Source organism: Alligator sinensis, unplaced genomic scaffold (genome assembly GCF_000455745.1).
Source record: "Alligator sinensis unplaced genomic scaffold, ASM45574v1 scaffold76_1, whole genome shotgun sequence".
In the NCBI taxonomy this organism is placed as follows: Eukaryota; Metazoa; Chordata; order Crocodylia; family Alligatoridae; genus Alligator; species Alligator sinensis.
The window spans coordinates 4266760-4286215 of NW_005841865.1; positions in this window are offsets into that span (position 1 = coordinate 4266760).

Consider the following 19456-nt stretch of genomic DNA (forward strand, 5'->3'; position numbering starts at 1 on the left):
TGTCTTGAGGCTGATTGTGACTGGCCCAGAAAAAACCTCTTTCCTCATTGTGTCTTGTGTCTAGGAACCGTCACAACAGCAGTCCTTGTTCTCTGCAATGCAAGCCAGTAATGTAAAGCTACAGTTGAGCTCTTGATTTGTTCAGCTATCATTCAAGCCTGATTTTTAAACGCACAGACGCATGCACGCACACAGTGGGATCGTTTGCATCGTGTATCCCCTAAACAAGAGTCAAGCGTAAGCCTAATGAACAGGTGACATTAAACATATTCAGATACCAGGCAAGGCTTCTCAGCTTGTGTGTGGACTCACAGTAGTGGCTAGGAAAATGTTTCTTGGTCAAACGTTAAGTTCAGATTTGTCTCAGCAATGTAGATAATGAAGCAGTTTTCTTCTGAGGGCATTTTTTGTGTTGTAGAGATGAATCAAATCACTCAGAAGACATACAGTACATTGAATTCATAACTTTTAAATTTAGCTTTTTGAACATGTATACGTTCTATTTTGTTCTTAGTGCTGATGGGAAGTAAATCTTTTCAGTGCATGTAAAGATTTAATCAAAATGTTGATTTTAAAAAAAGTGTTCAACTAGAAACCAGAAGTAATACCATCTGACTTAGGTGGCCTATCATACTGGTTGAATGCCTAATAATAACTTGCTGAAGACCAAGCTGAAGCAGACAATTCAGAAGTAGAAATAGGTTCACCATAAAGTACATGATTAAAATTACATTGTGCAGAATCATTCTTTTAATGGGTAATGTGTTGAAAGAAAAATGCTAAATGTGCCAAGTTTCCACTTCACCTAGTACCTATGTATCTGGTCAGAATGCCTTACTTTAGCCTTAGTGACTGAGGCCCTGCTTCTGTAATTGTTTAAGCAAATAAGTAAAGTTACTCATTTGTTTAAACAATGGATAAAGTTACTCATAAGTAGTCCCATACTACTTACAAAATTGCTCTTGTGCATAAATGTTTGCAGAATTATCAGTGCCTTAAACACTTTAAATAATTAGTCGTCTTCTCTTTGTTACTTCAATATTTCTGTTTTCCTTGGGGATGATTTAAGCTTGAGTATCAAGTCTTCTTGCAAATATTCCATGAACTGTTTGCCAGAAAATTGTGTTATACACTAATAATGGTATTTTGTAAAAAGGGTCTGGCTTTCATAGGTACTTGATGAAAAGCAAAAGCTACCACACATTCCCCAATACAATTCTCTGACTTGCCAATTTATTGTCTTCTGGGTATCTTATTTATGTAATTTAACTCCTTTTTAGCGACCTTCTTTGGGGTCTGGGCTTCCCAGTTGTACTATATGCCCTGTGATGCACAGAGGCCCATGATGTGCCTAGCAACTAGGCAAGAGAGGAGAAAGATGTATTTTTGCCTGGGAATCAGGTCTGTAGAGGACAATGGGGTGTATGAAGAAGTACTGAAGTGAAGATTCTTGCCTTTTATTTTTTTTAATTAAAAAAGATGTCTCTGGGAAACTTTGACAAAATCTTTTTTTACTTTCTTCTACCTTTTCAGTTGGAGGGGGACAGAGCTAGGGAGGAGAAGGGGAGAATACAATTTAGCTCAGTTCTTCCAGGGTAGCCTTTTGGCTTTAAAAGAATTATAACGTAGCTTAAGAATTAAATTTGAAATCTTATCATGAAAATGGTCTTTTTAATATGCCTAATGAATAGAGCTAGTACTAATTGAAACTAGTGTAAAAATACTAAAAGAAAATGGAGGTGCTATGTTTTTTCTGCACCCTGGAAGAGGAAAACATGCTACCGTTACCGTTCTGTTTGATGGGATGAAGAAGGCAAAGGAGTCCAACAAAACCTCTGAAAGAAAATAGCACTGATGTATATTGTTCCCTTTCCATCCATACCGCTGAACATGTATCTGAAGTATGCATGGACCTTAGGCTTGGACCTTAGACCTTAGACTTGGATGTCCCACAAGGGTAGCATGCTCAATTGTCAAAATACTTTTGGATGGGTCTTCAAAGACAGATGAATTCATATCTAATATGTACTAGACAAAGTCCATGCCTAGTAGAACTTCACTCTGAAGCCCAGATCCTTTCTCCAGAGATGGATATGGTCTGCGTCTTGACTTAAAGAGACTTTTGGGAACTGCTTCTGTAAATCTTCCTCATGCTGAGTCACTGTTGTTGAATCAGGCCTTGAGTTTTTTTGTGCTGGTTTGCCCTGTCAGACTAGCTACGTGGTTTGGAGCAGGGATAGCCAACGTGTGGTGTCTGCACCAGAAGTGACATGGGAAGGTTCTGTGCCATGGTATGTGACAGAGCAGGAAGGGGGAAGTCAGCACAGCAGGAGATAGGGCAGGGAGCAGAAAGCAGAGTAGCAAATCAGACAAGGCAATTGGACTGGCACTCAGGGAGCATATGGGGCTAACATGTGGACCACGGCTGCTAAAAAGGTAGTCCCCCAGTGTTTTGGAGCATTCTTTGTCACACGCCAGAAGACGGGTATAAAGAGGTAGTAATAGTACTGAATGAAGTATTGTTTGATACAAGCTGTTACAATGCAACTGTTGGGTGTGCATATTTCTGTTGTGATGCCAGTATGGTAAAAAACACTAACTTCACCCCACTTCTAAGGAAGGAAATAGGGTTAATTTAGCTAGCTTATCACTACAGGAGCATACAGATGTAACAGTTATATCATGACAGCAGACACATGCTCCTGATGGGCAGTGCTTCCTTCCCTTCTCAAGTAGTTAAAACTTATATTTGTCTCTAGGCTTAAACAGAGTAGTTCTATATTAAGCTGCTGCAGAAGCCTCAGAAAATTGTTCCAATTATTTTTCATTGTTTGATATGAAAAACAGTGAGAAACTTGCTTGTAAAAACCTGATTGAATATGACTGAGATGATAAAGCCTTCAAGATCCTGGCCTGCCTTTTGTGAAGGTCCTGCATGTCAACTTTCATAATGCTTAGTCCCAGACCAGATTAATCAGCTTTAGAATAATTATCTGGGGGAGCACGAGTAGAAAGATGAGCTATTGTTAGGGTAACATAAATTGCTGACCAGATAATCGGTATCTGCTATAAACATACATTTTCAAGGAAAATGGGAAAGAGGAATATAAGGGCATTGGAGAAGCCCTCAAACAGCTTAGCCAAGTCGAGAGAAAGGAAAAAGACAGCTTAAAGCTGGGAAATACACACATAGTATGGTTTCCATTACACATGCTGCAAATCTGAATTTACATGAAGAACCCAGGCTGATAGTAAAAACAAGGCAAATTAAAATTAGTCATCAAAACTGCTGGATACTTAGAAATGACTGGGTGTACCTACATGTTCATTAATGTGCCATCATTACTGTGCATTAAGTTTAGTACTTGGATAACCAATAGGCCTGTGCAAAGCAGCTAGCATTCGCTTCGGATTCGGATGATTTAGGGGACAGTGATTCGATTCGGTGATTTGAATCACTGTCCTGAATCTATTCAGCCAAATCTGATTCAGAGATTCAGCTGCTTCCAAATCTCCAAATCACCCAGGTCTGCCCCGCCCAAGCTGCCGGCACTTGGGGAAAAAAAACAAGCCCCAACTCAATAGGTGCTGCCAGGGAGGGGTGGGGGGGGGGGGATCCCCACTGCCTCTTTGCAGGGAGGGTTCTGCATGAGCCCCCTGATTTCCCCCCCACCTTCCAGTCCCCGCCTTTGCTGCCCCACCTGCCCCAGCCCTGACTCTTTAAGGAAAAAAAACCCTGAAATCCCCTGGGCTCACCATTCCTGCCCAGCAGGGGGCAATCCCAACTGCCCTGTGATGCCCCGCACCACATGGTGGGGCTCTTCCATGAACGCCCCCCCAAGCCATGAGGCTGCTGCTGCAGGAGTGGTGAGTCGGGTTTTTCTGGGGGGGGGTCTTAAAGGGTCAGAGCTGGGGTGGGCAGGGCAGGGCAGCCATGTGGGGACTGAGGGAGTGAGGGGGACTCATGGCAGAGCCCCCCATGCAGCATGGGGCAGTGGAGATGGGCCCCTCATCCAGCAGCACCCAGTGAGTGGGGGCTTTTTTTTAAAGCACTGGGAGCTGGGGCAGGCAGGGCAGCCATGGGGGGGGGGGGGGCTAGGGGAGCAGGTGGGAGATGGGGCCTGGCAGGGCTCCCCCATGGTCCCCTCCCCCCTCCTCCAGACTCCCCTCCCCTGCCCCTACTTACCAGCTTCGAGTCCAGCTGCAGCTCCCTGCTGCAATGAGTGGGGACTGTCCGAATCGTCAAAGCTCTCAAAACGTTTTCCAAAGATTCGGAGAGCTTTGAATCGATTCCAACCTTTTAATTGGTCCCCTGATTCAATTTGGATTTAGAAATTTGGCACTGAATCGGGCCGAATCTCCTCCCAATGGAATCGGCACTCGAAGCTTCGCACAGGCCTAATAATCAAGTACTAAATCAGTGTGCAGTAACTGGTGCTAGGCCTGTGTGAAGTGGCTAGTATTCACTTCAAATTTGGATTCAGCTGACTTGGGGGACAGCGATTCAATTTGGTGATTCGAATCGCTGTCCTGAATCGATTCAGCTGAATCTGATTTGGAGACTTGGCTGCAGCTGCCGAATTGCTGAATCCACCCATGCCCATCCCGCACCTGGCCCAGCTCCCAGCACTTTGGGGGGAAAAAAAAGCCCTGACTCACCGAGTGCTGCTGGGTAAGAGGGTGATCCCCACTGCCCCAGGATGCATGGGGGGGGCTCTGCACGTTGGTTTTCCAATCCCTGTTGCCCCCCCACTACCCCCCTGCCATATGGGGGGGCTCTTCCATGAGCCCCCCAAGGCCACTGCAGGAGTCCTGGGGTTTTTCTTGGTTTTTTTCTTCTTCTTAAAGGGCTGGAGCTTGGGTGGGTGGGGCAGTCATGGAGGGGGCTGGGGTGGTGGGTGGGGACCTTTTTTTATTGGTCTCCTGATTTGATTCAGATTTCGAGATTCGGCCATCAAATTCGGCTGAATCTCCTCTGAATTGAATCAGCTCCCGAAGCTTCGCACAGTCCTAACTGGCGCTACTCTGCAGTAGCACCGGCACATGGGTTTTTACACATGCTAACTGCACAGTAGCCTGATACTACTGTACAGTAGGATATTAGCATGGGTTTTGCCTGGCATGCTACTGCAGTGTTATTAGGCCACTGTGCAGTTAGCCTCTCATGTAGACGTACCCACCGAGTATCTTGTTTGACTGAAATGGACTTTCTGGGTCATCAAGTCTGGGCTCTTGCTGTTCCAGGCAGTCATATCATGTCTACATGGCAAACTATAGTGCCATATAGATATAATATAGTATAGTCACATTAGGATGGTACTTTGTCTGGGCTAATATACCTTCTTATTTCCTGCTTTTAATTTACAAGCTAAATTTATTTGTGGCCAGTTTATGCCCATTTGTTTTTCTGCCAACACTGATATTTAGCTCAAATCATTTTTCCTCTCTGTCCCTGACACTTATTACCCTGATATAGTTATTAGTGGGCAATCATATTCCCTCTTAGCATTTGTTTTACTAGGCTAACCAAGCCAAACTGTTTTAATGCCTTTTCAAAAGGCATGCTCTCCATTCTCCTGATTTTTCTGTGCCAGTATGAAGTAGTCGTTTCTGAACATGGGTGAACGGAATTGTCCTCTAGATGAGTAATTTCTAGGGCCTTCTCTATTGACATAATAAGGGTGCAGACAGAAGTGACAATTTTTGCCCAATCTGGCCGCAGAAAGCAGTTTTATAGCTGACAAAACACAAGTGCACAGCTGCAAACAGCTTACAAAATGACCAACTGAGTGAAAATCTGACCCCTCATTGCATAAGGTATCAGAGAAAGATGTTTCAAAATGTAGCGTCTTTTGTAACTTGTGTTTGCAGGGCCTCCCAGCCTGTTGCTATTTTCAGAAGGGGGCGGGGGGGAGGGAAGGAAGGGGAGGAAGTTTAGTCTGGGGTTCTTCAGCCCCCTGGAAGGTGGGGCAGGTGTACTGGAGCCCTCCCGAGGTGGGGGGAGCTCCAATTCATCCACCCCACCGTTCAGCACCAGCTGGGGGCTGAAAGAACGAGTTCCATCTACTGCCTTTCCCCCTCCCATTCTGAAAACAGGGAGCCCTGGCCTTTGCTATGGGAACCTGGCTGCAGGCTCCCAGCCCACAGCTAGATTCTCCTTCCCCCTGGTACCAACAATGAACTTCTATTTGGGCTGGGGTAATGCTGTAACACAGAACAATTGCAGAAATCATTCTGAGTTACTGCTGGGAGCTGCATTTGTCTGCACCCTCAACTGGCTGCTTGAAATACCTCCCTAGGATCAAATGTGCTGATTTAATGCCACATCACATAGGGTAAATGAGCCACCAAGGATCAACTGATAAGCTCAGGTCTTTCTTCTCCTCTGTCATTTTCAGCCGATGAGCCCCTAACTTGTAACAGACATTCTTTGTGCCAGTCCCTAAAAGCAGGATCTTGGACTTTATACTAGTAAATGTAATTCTTTCCTATTACTTCAGTCCTCAAGGTTACCAAATGCTTCCTGTATGATATTCTGATCATCCTCTGTATTGACGATGCCATCTAACTTTGTGTGACTAGCAGATTTCATTAAATACTCTCTTAAATCTCATATCACTTTTGGTAATGAAAATATTAAGTAAAATTGATTTTAAAGCCAATCCTCAAGGAACCTATTAATAACCTCCTTCCAGTCCACTATTGTGCTTCCAGCACAACTCGCAATTCTTACACACCTTACAGTTCTTGCACAATTGGCATCTTCTGTAGCTTAAATAATTATTTCTTAAGTGCCATCATATTGAATACTTTACCAATGTCCAGCGAGATGTGGTATACCACATTTTTGTCATCTAGAGTCCCAGAATACACTCTGTTAATGGTGCAATGGGATCTGATCTCTGATCCTAACAATTGTGCCACACGTGCATGGCAGGAGGCATGATTGTTGGGATCAGGGATCAGATCCCAAAACGCCATTACTACTTGCCAGTGCTGGGAGATCATGATTATGCAAAATTATCAGCACTGGCCCCAGGCCACATCAGAGTTGGTTTGAGTTCCCAGTGCAGTGACCTAACAATTAGCTGATTGTTGGCCCCAGCTGGGACAGCCCTGGGTCTGATTCAAGGCTGGAGCTCTTTGGACCAGGCAAACAATCAGCTGATTGTCAAAATCCCATGCCCAGCAGCTCTGGCCAGGTTGCTAAGCATGGGGAATCAGAGGATCCTGGCAGGGAAGGGGGAGAGCTGAAGGACTTAGCCTGCTGGGAGCCTCTGATCCCCCGCACCCTGGCAGCCTGGCCAGAGCTACCGTGCATGGGTTTTAAAGTCCCTGGTGGGGAATATGCCTCAGTCCTCTTTTAAAAGTTCCCCCTAGCCAGAGACTAGGGTGAGTCTGCCTGCTGTCTGGGTCTGATCACCCAGGGAATTTTAAAAAGCAGCTGCAACCCAGCTGTAGGTGTGCTCTCTAAAGCTTCCTGTATGGTGGGACTCATGATGTGGGGTCCAGAGACCTCTGAGTTCCAGCTTCCTGTGCCTCACACCATGAAGCAGTTCTGGGGAGTGGGGAGCAGCCTGATATTGGACTCACAGCACCTTCCCCCCCCATCTGCTTCCAGGGATTGGGTTGGTGCCGGGTCCAGGACCCGGTGCTGCTCCTGGCCTGATCTCACTGGGACTGCCTTGTGCCACATTCCTATGCTCAACTGAGCATCAGGATCTGTCATGGGTCAGTTCTGAAATGCCACATGTTTGACTTAAGGAGAGATACAAATGAGCCACAAAGATGTTACACAGTATATGTGGAGTATCTTTGTGGCACATTTGCTATATTATCACATCATGAAATGGCTTTAATGTGTGGCTTGGAATCGCATCCTAAATGTAACTTGTACCAGGGCCCTAGGAAATGAATTATCTTATCAAAATAAGAATCAGGTTTGTCTGGTCTGACCTACTTTTAATAAGCCTATGTTGCATTCTACCCAATTGCCCATGTCTTTAACTAATTTAATTATTTAGCCATCCTTTTAATTTAATTCCTTCCTTCAAAAGTTGTTCTAAAGCCTTGCATGCTATTGAGGTCAGACTGACAGGGCTAAAGTTGCCCAGAACACTTTCTTTTTCCCTTGCTTAAGTATAGATGCAGCATTTTCCGGTCATTGGTACCATTCCCAACTGGGCAGAATAAAAATCTTTGTACCAGGCCTGCAGGTTCATGCAGTGGCTCTTTCATAATTCTGGGAGTCCACAAGAGAACCAGTGTTAAAAATGGCAGGACCAAGGTCGTTAGGCCAGTGCTTAACCTACTTGACTTCACCCCTGTCCTGATTCTGCTCCTTTTCACTCCTGTGGTGCAGGTCCTGCCTCTGCTGCTTCTGCTTTTCTGACTGAACTGGGAACAAGTCACTGAGCCTAATGGGGTAGGTGCTGGGATAAGATGCAAAGAGAGCAGACAGCATGGCTGTCAGATGCCCACTGTGCAAGTGATTTGTGAACTGAGAAAACTGTCAAGTTCTCAGAGCTTTTAATGATGTGGAGCATTTCTCAGTGGAGAGGGTTTTGTGGGCACCTCCTCCCCTTTCATTGTTATGTAACCAGCTAACGGCCGCTTCTGAGAGCCCTGCCATGGAGACGTTGCATTTTGTCTTTTAATGCGGCAACTGTTTTGTCCTTTGTGGGGGGAAACGAGTCAAATTTGACCTTGTTGTGTCCTTCATTATTTCAGTTCCCTCCTACCTGGTCTCTCCACCCCCTCCTGCACATACATGCACGACAGCAGTCTGCCTTGATCCCTTTTCCTTTTAAAAGTTTTTCTTCCTTCTTTCTTGTGGGGAAACTTCAGTCATCTAGCGGGTGGCCAGTGGTTCCAGTCCTGTTGGCTTCGGTCTCTCAGGGAAGCTTCTGGTTTCCTTTTCTCCTCCTGTGATGTGGATGCAGGTCTCCTGGTCCTGCTTTCTTATTCACGGTAGTTTTTACAAGCTCAGGCTTTTCCGTAGAAAAGAGGAAGAACCAACGTATGTGACAAACCAACTTTCCGTAGACTGCTGTTTGGGAACTGTTGTTGCAGAAGTTCCTTGGATGTGTGCTGAGTCGAGAGCGAATGAAAACAAGAGCGTTCGGAGGCAGCACTGTCCTGCTGAGCCACAGGCAAAGTTTGTAGAGCATCGGTGGACGGGTTCCATTGAAGATGAGGTCAGATCCAGGAGAAACAACAGCTGATGCTGACAGTTTACTCAAAATCAGGTGCCCAGGATCCTGAGTCTACTTGCTGTGCTGAGCACACACACTCTGCCTTTGCATTGGAAAAATCAATAGAGATTCCAGATAATCAAAATGCCATTGGCATCCAGAGAGCTGCTGCTCTAAATTATTTGACACTTACTCCACATGGAGCACTCTATTTACTGTAGAAAGCACTGCTGGAGAAAGAAATGAAAGCAGGACTTCAAAATGCAGGGTCGAGGCATGTCACACACCGAGGATGCATTCTGGATATTAAACCTCCTACTGGGGAATGGGGGAGCTTTGTGATTTGCTTTGTGTTTTGCTCATGCTTATCACTGACTTACATATATGAAGATCATTTATTTAGGCAAGTCCCATGAGCTTGGATTCAAATGCAGCTCAAAAGTGCTTTCTTAAATAAATGGCAGAATTCACCCTTTGTGATTTCATTTGCTGTTACAAAGAATGACCAGGCTTATGCAGTGGGACTTGCTGCAGCTTTAGAAGCAGAGGCTATTGGCATCAGGAAGGGAAACGACTGTTTGCCAGAAAGCAGAAGGACAATGACAGAATATTAATGGAGCTGTTCTTGAGGCAGTGCAGAGATGTTTAGAACGCATTGGTGTGCCAAGGCTGCCATGTTACTGCAGCATATTGACTAGCGTGTACATTTGTATGTCTCTGGTGGGCGGAAGATGTCAGTTCTGTGCAAATTAATATAAATCCTTTCTGCTGGCTGGACTAATTGAGATTTTAAAAGAATTGCACGGGGATTTTACTGCATCAGGGGGTCACGTATTGTGTTCCTCAGGCCACTTGGGTATTGCATTCTGTGCCCCATAGTACAATTATGATATGTGCTTGTATAATGTGGTAGATGGTTTGCCCATGGTGAGAAAGTGATAGAAAGCCACCCAGCAGAGGGGCAGGAGTCAAGGTAAGAGTTGCTGAAGGCCTGCATGAGGATTTGGAGGAGTCATTGTGAGGTACCTTGTTTCGGCAAGCAACAAGCTTCTCATCTGCTAAAAGTGTGCATATGTGTGGGTGTCTGTCCACAAAGGCCCTGGTTCCTGAGTGCATGTACAAATGTTCATTTTGCTTGCATATAACATATGCATATGATTTTGAGAGCTTAGCTTAAATTGGGGCTGTCCAACTTCTTAGCAGTCAGGGGCATGGGTATGAGTAGGGCCACAGCCCCCCTTTTTACCTCTCTGGCTGCAAGCTCCCCTATGTGGCAGGAATCTCTCCCCACTGCTGCACCTTGCACATGGATAGGGGCTCCCTCGCCCCCACTGCTGCTTAAGCAGGTGCTCGGGTGCCCCCCCACCTCACTTCACCTCCTTGGCTGCAGGCTCCCCTGCTGCACTGTGCTGTGTGTTCCCTTGCGACTGCAGGCTGTGCTGCCATGCCCTGCCCTGCCCCCTGGGATGAGGTCAAGAAGTGAAAATCAGAGAAGTGAGGGCAAAGCTGGGAGACCGGGGGTGTAGATTAACTCCTTGTGGGCTGCATGTGGCCCACAGGCCTGGTAGACATCCCTGGGCTAACTGATGATCAGTGAAGTTGCACATGATGTGAGATATGGTCAGAGGTATAATGGGACCGAGATAGGAAAAGGACTTTGACCCCATTACAAAAAGCAGTGTGGACTACAACAAAATGGGATCTGAGTTCATCAAAATTTTGGGACTCTCCAGTTATACCCACAGTTGATCACCTCTTCATCAACAATACACTGCTGTATATGTTCCCTTTGACTTTCTTGCGACCCAACCAGTCTGCTGCTATGAAGTTTGTATCATAATAGGCATCCCTTTCCTCCCTAACCATCTGCCATCAAACTGTGGATGCCTTGCAACAGTATGATGCCAGAGGCATGTTTGTCCTGCTCAGTACTGTTTGCTTGGATTTCCACCAGCCTGCACTCGCTCATCTTCCTCAAAGTAATGGCCTTATTCTGACCCCGTGTATGTTGCCTTCATGTTGGTATAACTGCACTGACCCTGCTGTCATGCCTCGGTTACATCTGTGTGAGGTTGAAGTGAGGCTGGGTGAGCTCAGTGTGCCAACTTCGTTGAATGTCCATCACATGGTTATCGCAGCCTGTCCTTCCCTTTTTACAGGCTGATCGGCATGGCGATGTAAGGACAAAGGACCATCCTGTGTTCATATTGCTCTTCTGCCTCCAGTACTCTGGTTCCTCTGCTGTAACAACCAGTTGGCTGTGATGTTCTTATGCCTCTGTCCTTCCCCCAGGTCAAAGTGATGTAGGCAGAGGATGGTGTAATTCTCCTTCCCTAGCCCCTTGGGTCCTAATTATGGTTCCCTAGCAGCAGCCACAAGCAATCAGCTGTGAGGCATGCCAGCTACAATTTCTCCCCTACTCCATTCTGACTCACAAACGGCTGCTGTGCCTGGCTCGGGTGCTGGGCTTCTTCTCAATGCTGGGCGCAGATCCCAAAGATCTGTTAAGCTTTAAATTAGTCAGGGATGCTGGAAAATCTGAGTATCCTGGAGGGAGAATGGGAACCTATTTGGATTATACGTGGGCACTCCTGCAGTGCAGAAGTAGTTTCAGAGGGGTTTCAAAGCAGTTTCAAAAGCAAAGTAAATGCAGTTTTTATTCCAGTAACTGTTTAACACTGGCTTTCTGAAGATGTCAGCTTGGAATTTTACTTCACATACATGCACACATACACAAACACAGGCAGGCACATGTACATGCACACAGCCACAAGCACTTAATATCACACATTTTTCATTACAATGGCAGAGCCAGCGCTCCCTTCCTGATCTGCAGAAAAAAGCAGCAAATGCAGCTTGAGTAAAAAATGCTCCAAATGACATGGCACCGCCTGCTTCCCAACCAGCAAAGTTTATTCAACCCCATCTGTGTGAGACATCAGAAAATGTTCAAAGTTGCAAGAATGAAGGAGAGGATGTGATTATAGTGCCAGCTTGCAATGTTGGAGACCTGGGTTTCCTGCTCTATTACATGCTTTCTGTGCGACTTTGGGTGTGCTGATGGCAGTGTGGCTATGGTGGTCTGGGAAACAAGTAGCCACTACCCAAGCTAAGTTTAAGTTAATAATGAATTTGATCCCTTGAACATGTGACTTGTGCCCAGATCCCCAAAGACATTTAGGTGCCATTCATTGTAATGGGATCTTGTTACCCTAAATAATTTAGAGGATCTGGCCTTAATGTCTTGCCCAAGTACAAGTCTCTTAGTCTCACTCCCCAAGTGTGAGAGGGAGCAGTTATATTGCTGTACTACAGGAGGGAGGGGTAGTGCAAGAATTTTTATACATAAAAGGTTGTAAGGCACTAAGGTACTACAGGCATGGGAGTCTTTTCGTAGACAGAGGCTAGGTACAGACATTCAAAAAGCCTGAGACAGAATTGATCTAAGTTATGCGGCTCTCTGTAAGATGTGCAGTTTAGATTGATAGTGAACAGAACACGCATTTGCCCTTTGGCAAATCTTAGACTGGGTTTCACCATTTTTAAACTGGTATGTGTGTGCTGAACTTCTGTTACAGGTATAGATCAGTTTCCAATCACTTATACCAGTAAAAGTATAATGACTGCACTTGGATTAAAAGTCCAGACAGGTCTTTGAGATCATCTAGCCTAGTATCCTGCAATGTATTTAGGATATAGAAAAGTGGGTAGACACAGGGGAGCAGGGGAGTGGGGCTCAAACTTCTTGGCAGGTGTGCCACAAATTAACTCCTTGCTCTCCCTGAGTGCCACCCTGCTCACCTTCCGTTGCTCAGTCTGCTGCTCTGCTTTTTGCTCCCTGCCCTATGCTTTCTGCCTGATCTGCTGCTCTACTTACTGCTCCTTGCCCTATCTGCCACTGTGCTGTCTGTCCCCTCCCTGATCTATTGTGTGTGACAATGCATCTCCCTGGTCTAACTCATCGTGCTTTACAGAAAGTGCCATGAGTTAGACTGACCCTCCTGACTCAATAGATGTTTGTTGTTAGATAGGTGGGTTGGTGGTCCAGCAAGAGAGCCTACCTGTCTTCAGCCTCTTCCCCTTGTCCCCCCGCCCAAACTCTGGTGCTGTCTCAGGACTCAGGATGGGAGGAGGAGGGAGGTCCATTATGGGGTTTGCCCAGTCTGCACTGGAATGTGGGGGCAGGTGCACTGGAGAACACTTTAGTGGCCAGTCACATGACAAAATGTCATTTCTGTCAGCACTCAGAGGCTTAGTGTGCCACTTGTGGCATGTGTGCTGTAGGTTGGCCACCCCTGCTCTACAGAGTGGTTTTCTATATCCTGGAGATGCCTCCAATAGAAATCAGCTTAGGAGTCAATATTGTTTAAAAGAGTGGGAAGTTACCCTCTGTTGCTTTGGCCAAGTGGGTGTGGAGTAAAGGGAGAGATTGCAAAGAGTGTGTAGTAAAGGAGGAGAGTGCACCAATGAATCATAGCTACTCCTGGATGAAGCCTGCTTTATTCTCTGCCCGCCTAGTGTTTTGAAATTGCTCCTGGGCTTAATTTTTCTGGGAAGTTTTGTACCATCTTTCTTTTGAGGGGAGGATATAGTTGAAATGTTGAACTCTATCCCTGAGGGTTCAAGAGGATACTTCCCCCCGGTTGTTACAACACAAGGGGTTAATTTGGCCCAGTGTATGTGAAGGAAGGCCGGTTAGCTTGTCTGTATGCTCTGCACAATCTCTTTTACTGTGTTCTTTGTTCTGCATTTGTGCACTTTGTCAGGGGTAGGTGGTAAAAAACTGGACGACATGAGGTAAGTGTTTAAAAATCTAGCTGACATCTTGAAAATTACCAGAGACCCTTTTCTGAAACTATTTAGTCCAGCTTTCCTGTCAGTTGCCCAAAAACCTCTCCCAAAGCCAAAGAACACGACTTCCATGCAGCTTGCTTGAGCCCTGTTCACTCCATTGTGGGTTGTATATACAAGGCCTACATTCTTCGCCTCTGAGCTGATAATTTGCAGCCGCAAGGGATGAAGCAGGTGAAAATGGGGTGGGGAAGAAGCAAGTGAACGAAGTGGGAAAAACAGGAAAGACCTGTTTTTGAACAATGGGGTCTTCATTGAAACTCTTATGGGAAAGTTGGAGAATTACATGAAAATTGTGTTCTTTCTATAATCCTTTTGAGACGCCCTGTAGAATTTAATTAAAATGTTTTTATGCATGATAGGAAATTCTATAGGACTATTTTTTTTAAAAGAGGAAGCACCTACAGAATAATCTAATTCTAAAGTTTTTTTTAGAATAATTTCTATAGAATCTTGTTAAATTTCTGTGCAGTCCTATTGGTTTAATTTCTATTACATTATACAGGATTTTTCCATTTGGGAATGCTTGATCAAAGCCCACATTTTACAGGATGGGAGACGGTGGGAGGTTAGATGAGAGGAAGTTTGGAAAAAAGAGGCAATGAGCAGGGATTGCAGCTTATGTAAGGGTCCCTCAAAATGTCTTATTTACTGCATGTTTGTTTAGAAAATAAATTCACAGTGGGTCAAATCCAGCTCTATTTTGAAGGCTTAAGTGGAATTGGTGCTATGTTTTGCATAAGGTTCAATTTTAACCCGAACTGGAGCTCTTGGCGATCATTTTCATTAAAGTACTGAATACACCAAGAAGTATAAGGAAAGGTGATCAAAAGGTGATTGGCATGGTCTTTGTGGGATCAAGCCTGTCTCAGAATTGTTCTCACTTCTGGTTGATTTGATAGGATAACATCATGAATAAATGTGCAAAGCCAGTTGGCCTAGTTAGCTGTAAATGTGGCTGGACTAAGTTACACATCCTCTTCTTGACTTGCTGCAGAACTGTTTCAAATAAATCTGCACCACATGAGGGGACAGTAGTTTAAGAAAAAACACCACTCGTGCCAACATTTTGCTGTACTGACGGTCACAGCAGAGGGCCCAAGCGATGAACGGGCTATCCAGACTGAACTCCCGTTTCGCCTCATAAGGCTGCTCTTCCCGTTAAGGGTTGAGGCCTGCTGGCAGGGATCTTGGGGCGGGTTAAGCATGCATGCTGCTGCCTGCAGTGTGCTTGCTATGTGGATAAACAGAGCTCACAGTCTTGAGGTCTGTCAGTCTGATCTCTTTTAAAAACAAGTCCAGAAAAGTCAATGGGATTCATTCTACAGACTTCAGCATGTTTTGGATCAGGCTTTATTATTATATTTTGTGCACTTTAGGCAGAAACTTGTTGTGATTTATCTGTTTGGGTGATTTGATTGTATTAGAAAGTTCATAAATACTAAGTATCTACCTAATGACTCATCCTGCAAGGTGCTATTATACCCTTGCCTCCCCTGGATTCCACTGGGTGCCTAAGGTTGCTTAATACCTTGCAACACTGAGCAGGATAAGAGGCTTTTTGTGTCATAAAGGAATAGATATTTCAATGGAAGATATTCTCGTCTCTTATTTCTAGGATGATACTGACTTCAGTTTCTGGAGTCTGAACTACATCTTCAGTTTTGTCTCTCTGTATTGTTTTTTATTATAAGATGCCTCTGATGCAGGACGTTGCAAATGGATGCTCTGTAAAATAGAAGGGATTATTACTTTTCTATGGTGAAGTTTTTCTAAAGTCCTATTGTGAGAGATCATTTTCCACCTCCCTCCACTGAAACTAGCAGTGACTTATGTTTTGCAAATTTGAAGCCAATGAAAACCAGGCGGTGTTAACTCTTAAAATCATTCCCCACCTACAGGGTTTAAAACTTCTCTGGGCTCTAAACCTTGGCTCCTAAAAACCAAACCACACAACCCACATGAAGGCTAGTCTCATTAGCTAAAGTCCTGTTGGGGGAAAGTTTACAAGAGTCAAATCTTTACCATGCCCATTTGCCAATCTGCCCATGACTGGTTTCATGTCAAACAATTGTTTTAACTGAAATGTGTTGAATACTTAGTTTTTGGAAGGCATTTGGTTTTGATCAACTGGGAGTCGGAGAAATAAGCTGTCTAAATATTTTAACAAGGGAAGGGTCCTTTGTAGCCCAAGCACTAAGGTTTCAGGAGGCTATTAATTTTGCCCACATCTCTCCTATATGTGTGGTGTGTAGTGATTTCCCTCCCCTCCTCCCCCCCGCCCCAATTCTTTTTTTCTGCATTAATTTTTTCAACCTCTTACAAATAGGACACTGCTAGAGGCACTAAATAACTCATTTTGCTTGGTTGTGAAACCTTCCAAAGATGGATTGGAGATGTTAGATTCTCATCTTGGGGAAGGCAGAGAGAATACACTGAAAGAACCACAAAGAATGGCAGTGATAAAAAGGGGGTGGGAAGGGAAGTGTGTGTGTTTATGGGGGGTGGGGAACAACAAACAGAGAGAGAGAAAATATGAGGGAGTAGATGGGATGGGGAAGGGAAAGCTTGTTTAAATATGTTCTAAACATTAAATGAATAAGCATCAAAGGATCCCTTGTATGACAGATTCCCTTGTATGGTATCTTCCTTTTACAATGACTACTAGAAAGGCATAAAGAGGTGAAGAGCTAGATCCACAAAAGAGCCCCAAGTATTGCAGCTGAAATGTTAGTCTGCCCAGTAGAATTCACAACATCCAGCTTGGGGACCAGGACTGTCTAAACAATGCCTGGGTGGAGTTGGAAGAATAGGATCTACAAAAGCCAGACTGCTGAGCAGGAAGCTGCCCAAGGAAGCTAATAAGAAATGCCCCAAAAGCTAATAGGGCTGTCATAAATCCTGCCCCTCTTAGGACATACACACTTTACTCCGAAGCAAAGAAGATGACTCCCTCCATGCCAGCCCTTCTCAGCCCCTCTTAAACTGAGGTATGATCAGTCTTTTCTTTCAAAAATATGTCCAGACCCAGTGGAGTGGTGGTACCCCTCCTTTTATCCAGTAGTTCAGTTGTTAGATCCCAGGTGCCCTAAATGCTGAGTTCTATTTCCAGGTTAAGCAGCAGCTGAGCAGGGAGTTTGAGTATCTAAATTTTGGACTTGGATACCTGGAGTCTCATTTAAGTGCCCAACTGCTACATGAATCCCCTTGTGGACCTAGTCCTGAAGGTCACTCTAGCTCATACACAACTTTCACAGGTGAGACCAGGATCCAGGGGCCTTGATTTCCAGGACCCTGTTTTAACCCCCAGACTTACCTCCCTGAATAAGAGAAAATAAATCAAGGTAGCTTTGGCTTGATCACATCTTTCTTGTTTCACTTCAGGCACTGGAGATTGGTCAGTCTTCTCATCTCGGTAGTCTCCCAATATAAAGATATTCCCAATACAATCAACTGTTGTGCTGCGCAAGCCATGAAATCCCTTGAGAAGCTGGTGGATGGCTCCTTCTGGAGTTCTAATTAGATCGTATCATACCATTTGGAGAAGCCCCCAGGCTGTTCTAACCTATGCCTGGCTGAGACAAAAGACATAACAGGATTCCTTTTGCTTGCTTTTTTCCCCTCTGCTGTTCCCAGGGGTAGTCGAAAATTTAGACCTATGTCCTTAAGCTGTCTACGTATTGCTGAACAGGCAGCTGCTGGTGGTGTTTACCCCACCACTATTCCTAAATTGGATTAACAAAGATAGAAGGTCGTTATAGACACATCATACTATCACATATGGAACTCCAGGGACTGAGACATGCTACATTCACACTGCTAAGGAAGATCTGTTGTTCAAGTCAAGTCTAGCAGGTGCCTAATGTATGTCATTGGTATTGCTAGCCATAACAATTTAACTTATATTGATATGAAAATATAACAAAATAAATTACCCATAGCTAAGTTATGCTGCTGTGCCTCTGTTTACTGCACTGCTTTTTGCTGACGGATGGGGAAAAAGTGCTGAACTGATAGAGAATCAAAGAAGCTGCTGACAACATTTTTGTTACTAAGATTAAAAACAACATATATAAATATGATAATGCATAGTTCCTAAAGAAGCTAGATAAATAGAAAAGAGGGCAGAAAGCGTTGATATGTTACTTCTAATATATTAATCCTCTAAACACATTTTATGCTATCTGATATATATTTTAACTCTAAATTTGACATGTTATTGCAGATATGATTCCAGACATCTAACTGTCTGGACTCTTTTTATCTTCAGTGGAAATCAGGAGTCAGAATTTACAGTAAGGACTAGAGTTTACAGAGCTGACTAGAAATTGGGATGTCCAATTTTGAGTAAAATGCCACAAATCCTTCTAGGACTTCTGATAACCCCACCTTTCTTGTCCAGTAGAATAGTTTTCAAGGTGTTTATTTTTTTTTTTTAACTTCAGTGTATCAAAAGATCAGATAACTATTGTGAATTTTTAGAATATGTTAATTTAAAAAGGCAAATTGAAAGAATCACTGATAATTGGAAGTGAATTACAATGCAGTTCTTTGCTTTGTTTTTTTTTTATAAACGTGCTTTCTCAGTTTTAGCCTCTGAGAATATATCCAGTCTAATTGTAGATATACAGTAGATGGGAACTTTAACCGAGCTGTGTATAAATTATTAAAGCCAGAAAAAAAAACCTTTTGCCTCGAGAGAGAAAAATAGGTCGTTACCTGTATGATGTCAACTGAAATGTTGTGGAGCTCAGTATCCAGCCACCAAACAGGGTTTAGCTTTCTGACATAACACTAATAGAAAAGTGCTGATTGTGCTTTATTACTGCAATAATCACAGAATTGGACATAACTGAAGCTAATGGCAGACTTCTTCGTACAATAGCTTCTCCCTTTGATGTTGCTTCTCACCATTAACTAACAAGTTTGCTACTAGCTGCTGTCAGAAGATGACTTTCTGAGACATTTTGTATATTGCTTAGATTCAGAATTTAGCAAGCTACCAAGCTTTTAATTATTCCATGCTGAACAAATTGTCTAAAGATGCCCAGAAAAAAGGGTATATAGGCAGCTGAACTTTTAACACAAAAATAAATGAATTCCTCTTGGCCATTCAGGCACCTAGACAATGGCTTTTGGAATTCACCAAATACAACAGGGTTTGCTTTATTTTCAGGTCCGATGTTTGCACCACTCCGGGAAGCAAATGGCCCACATGTATTTTGAACACTATTACTTTTGCAGATGCCAGCAACATGTCTTATTTTCATGGTCTATAAAGGCCCAAAGAAAACACAGATAATATTTTACTGGTTCCAACAATCTACAACACTTCCTTTTCGAAGACAACCGTGGGACCAACTCTCTGAGGTTAGATGAGAACAAACACAAGCCACATACATTATTCCTGC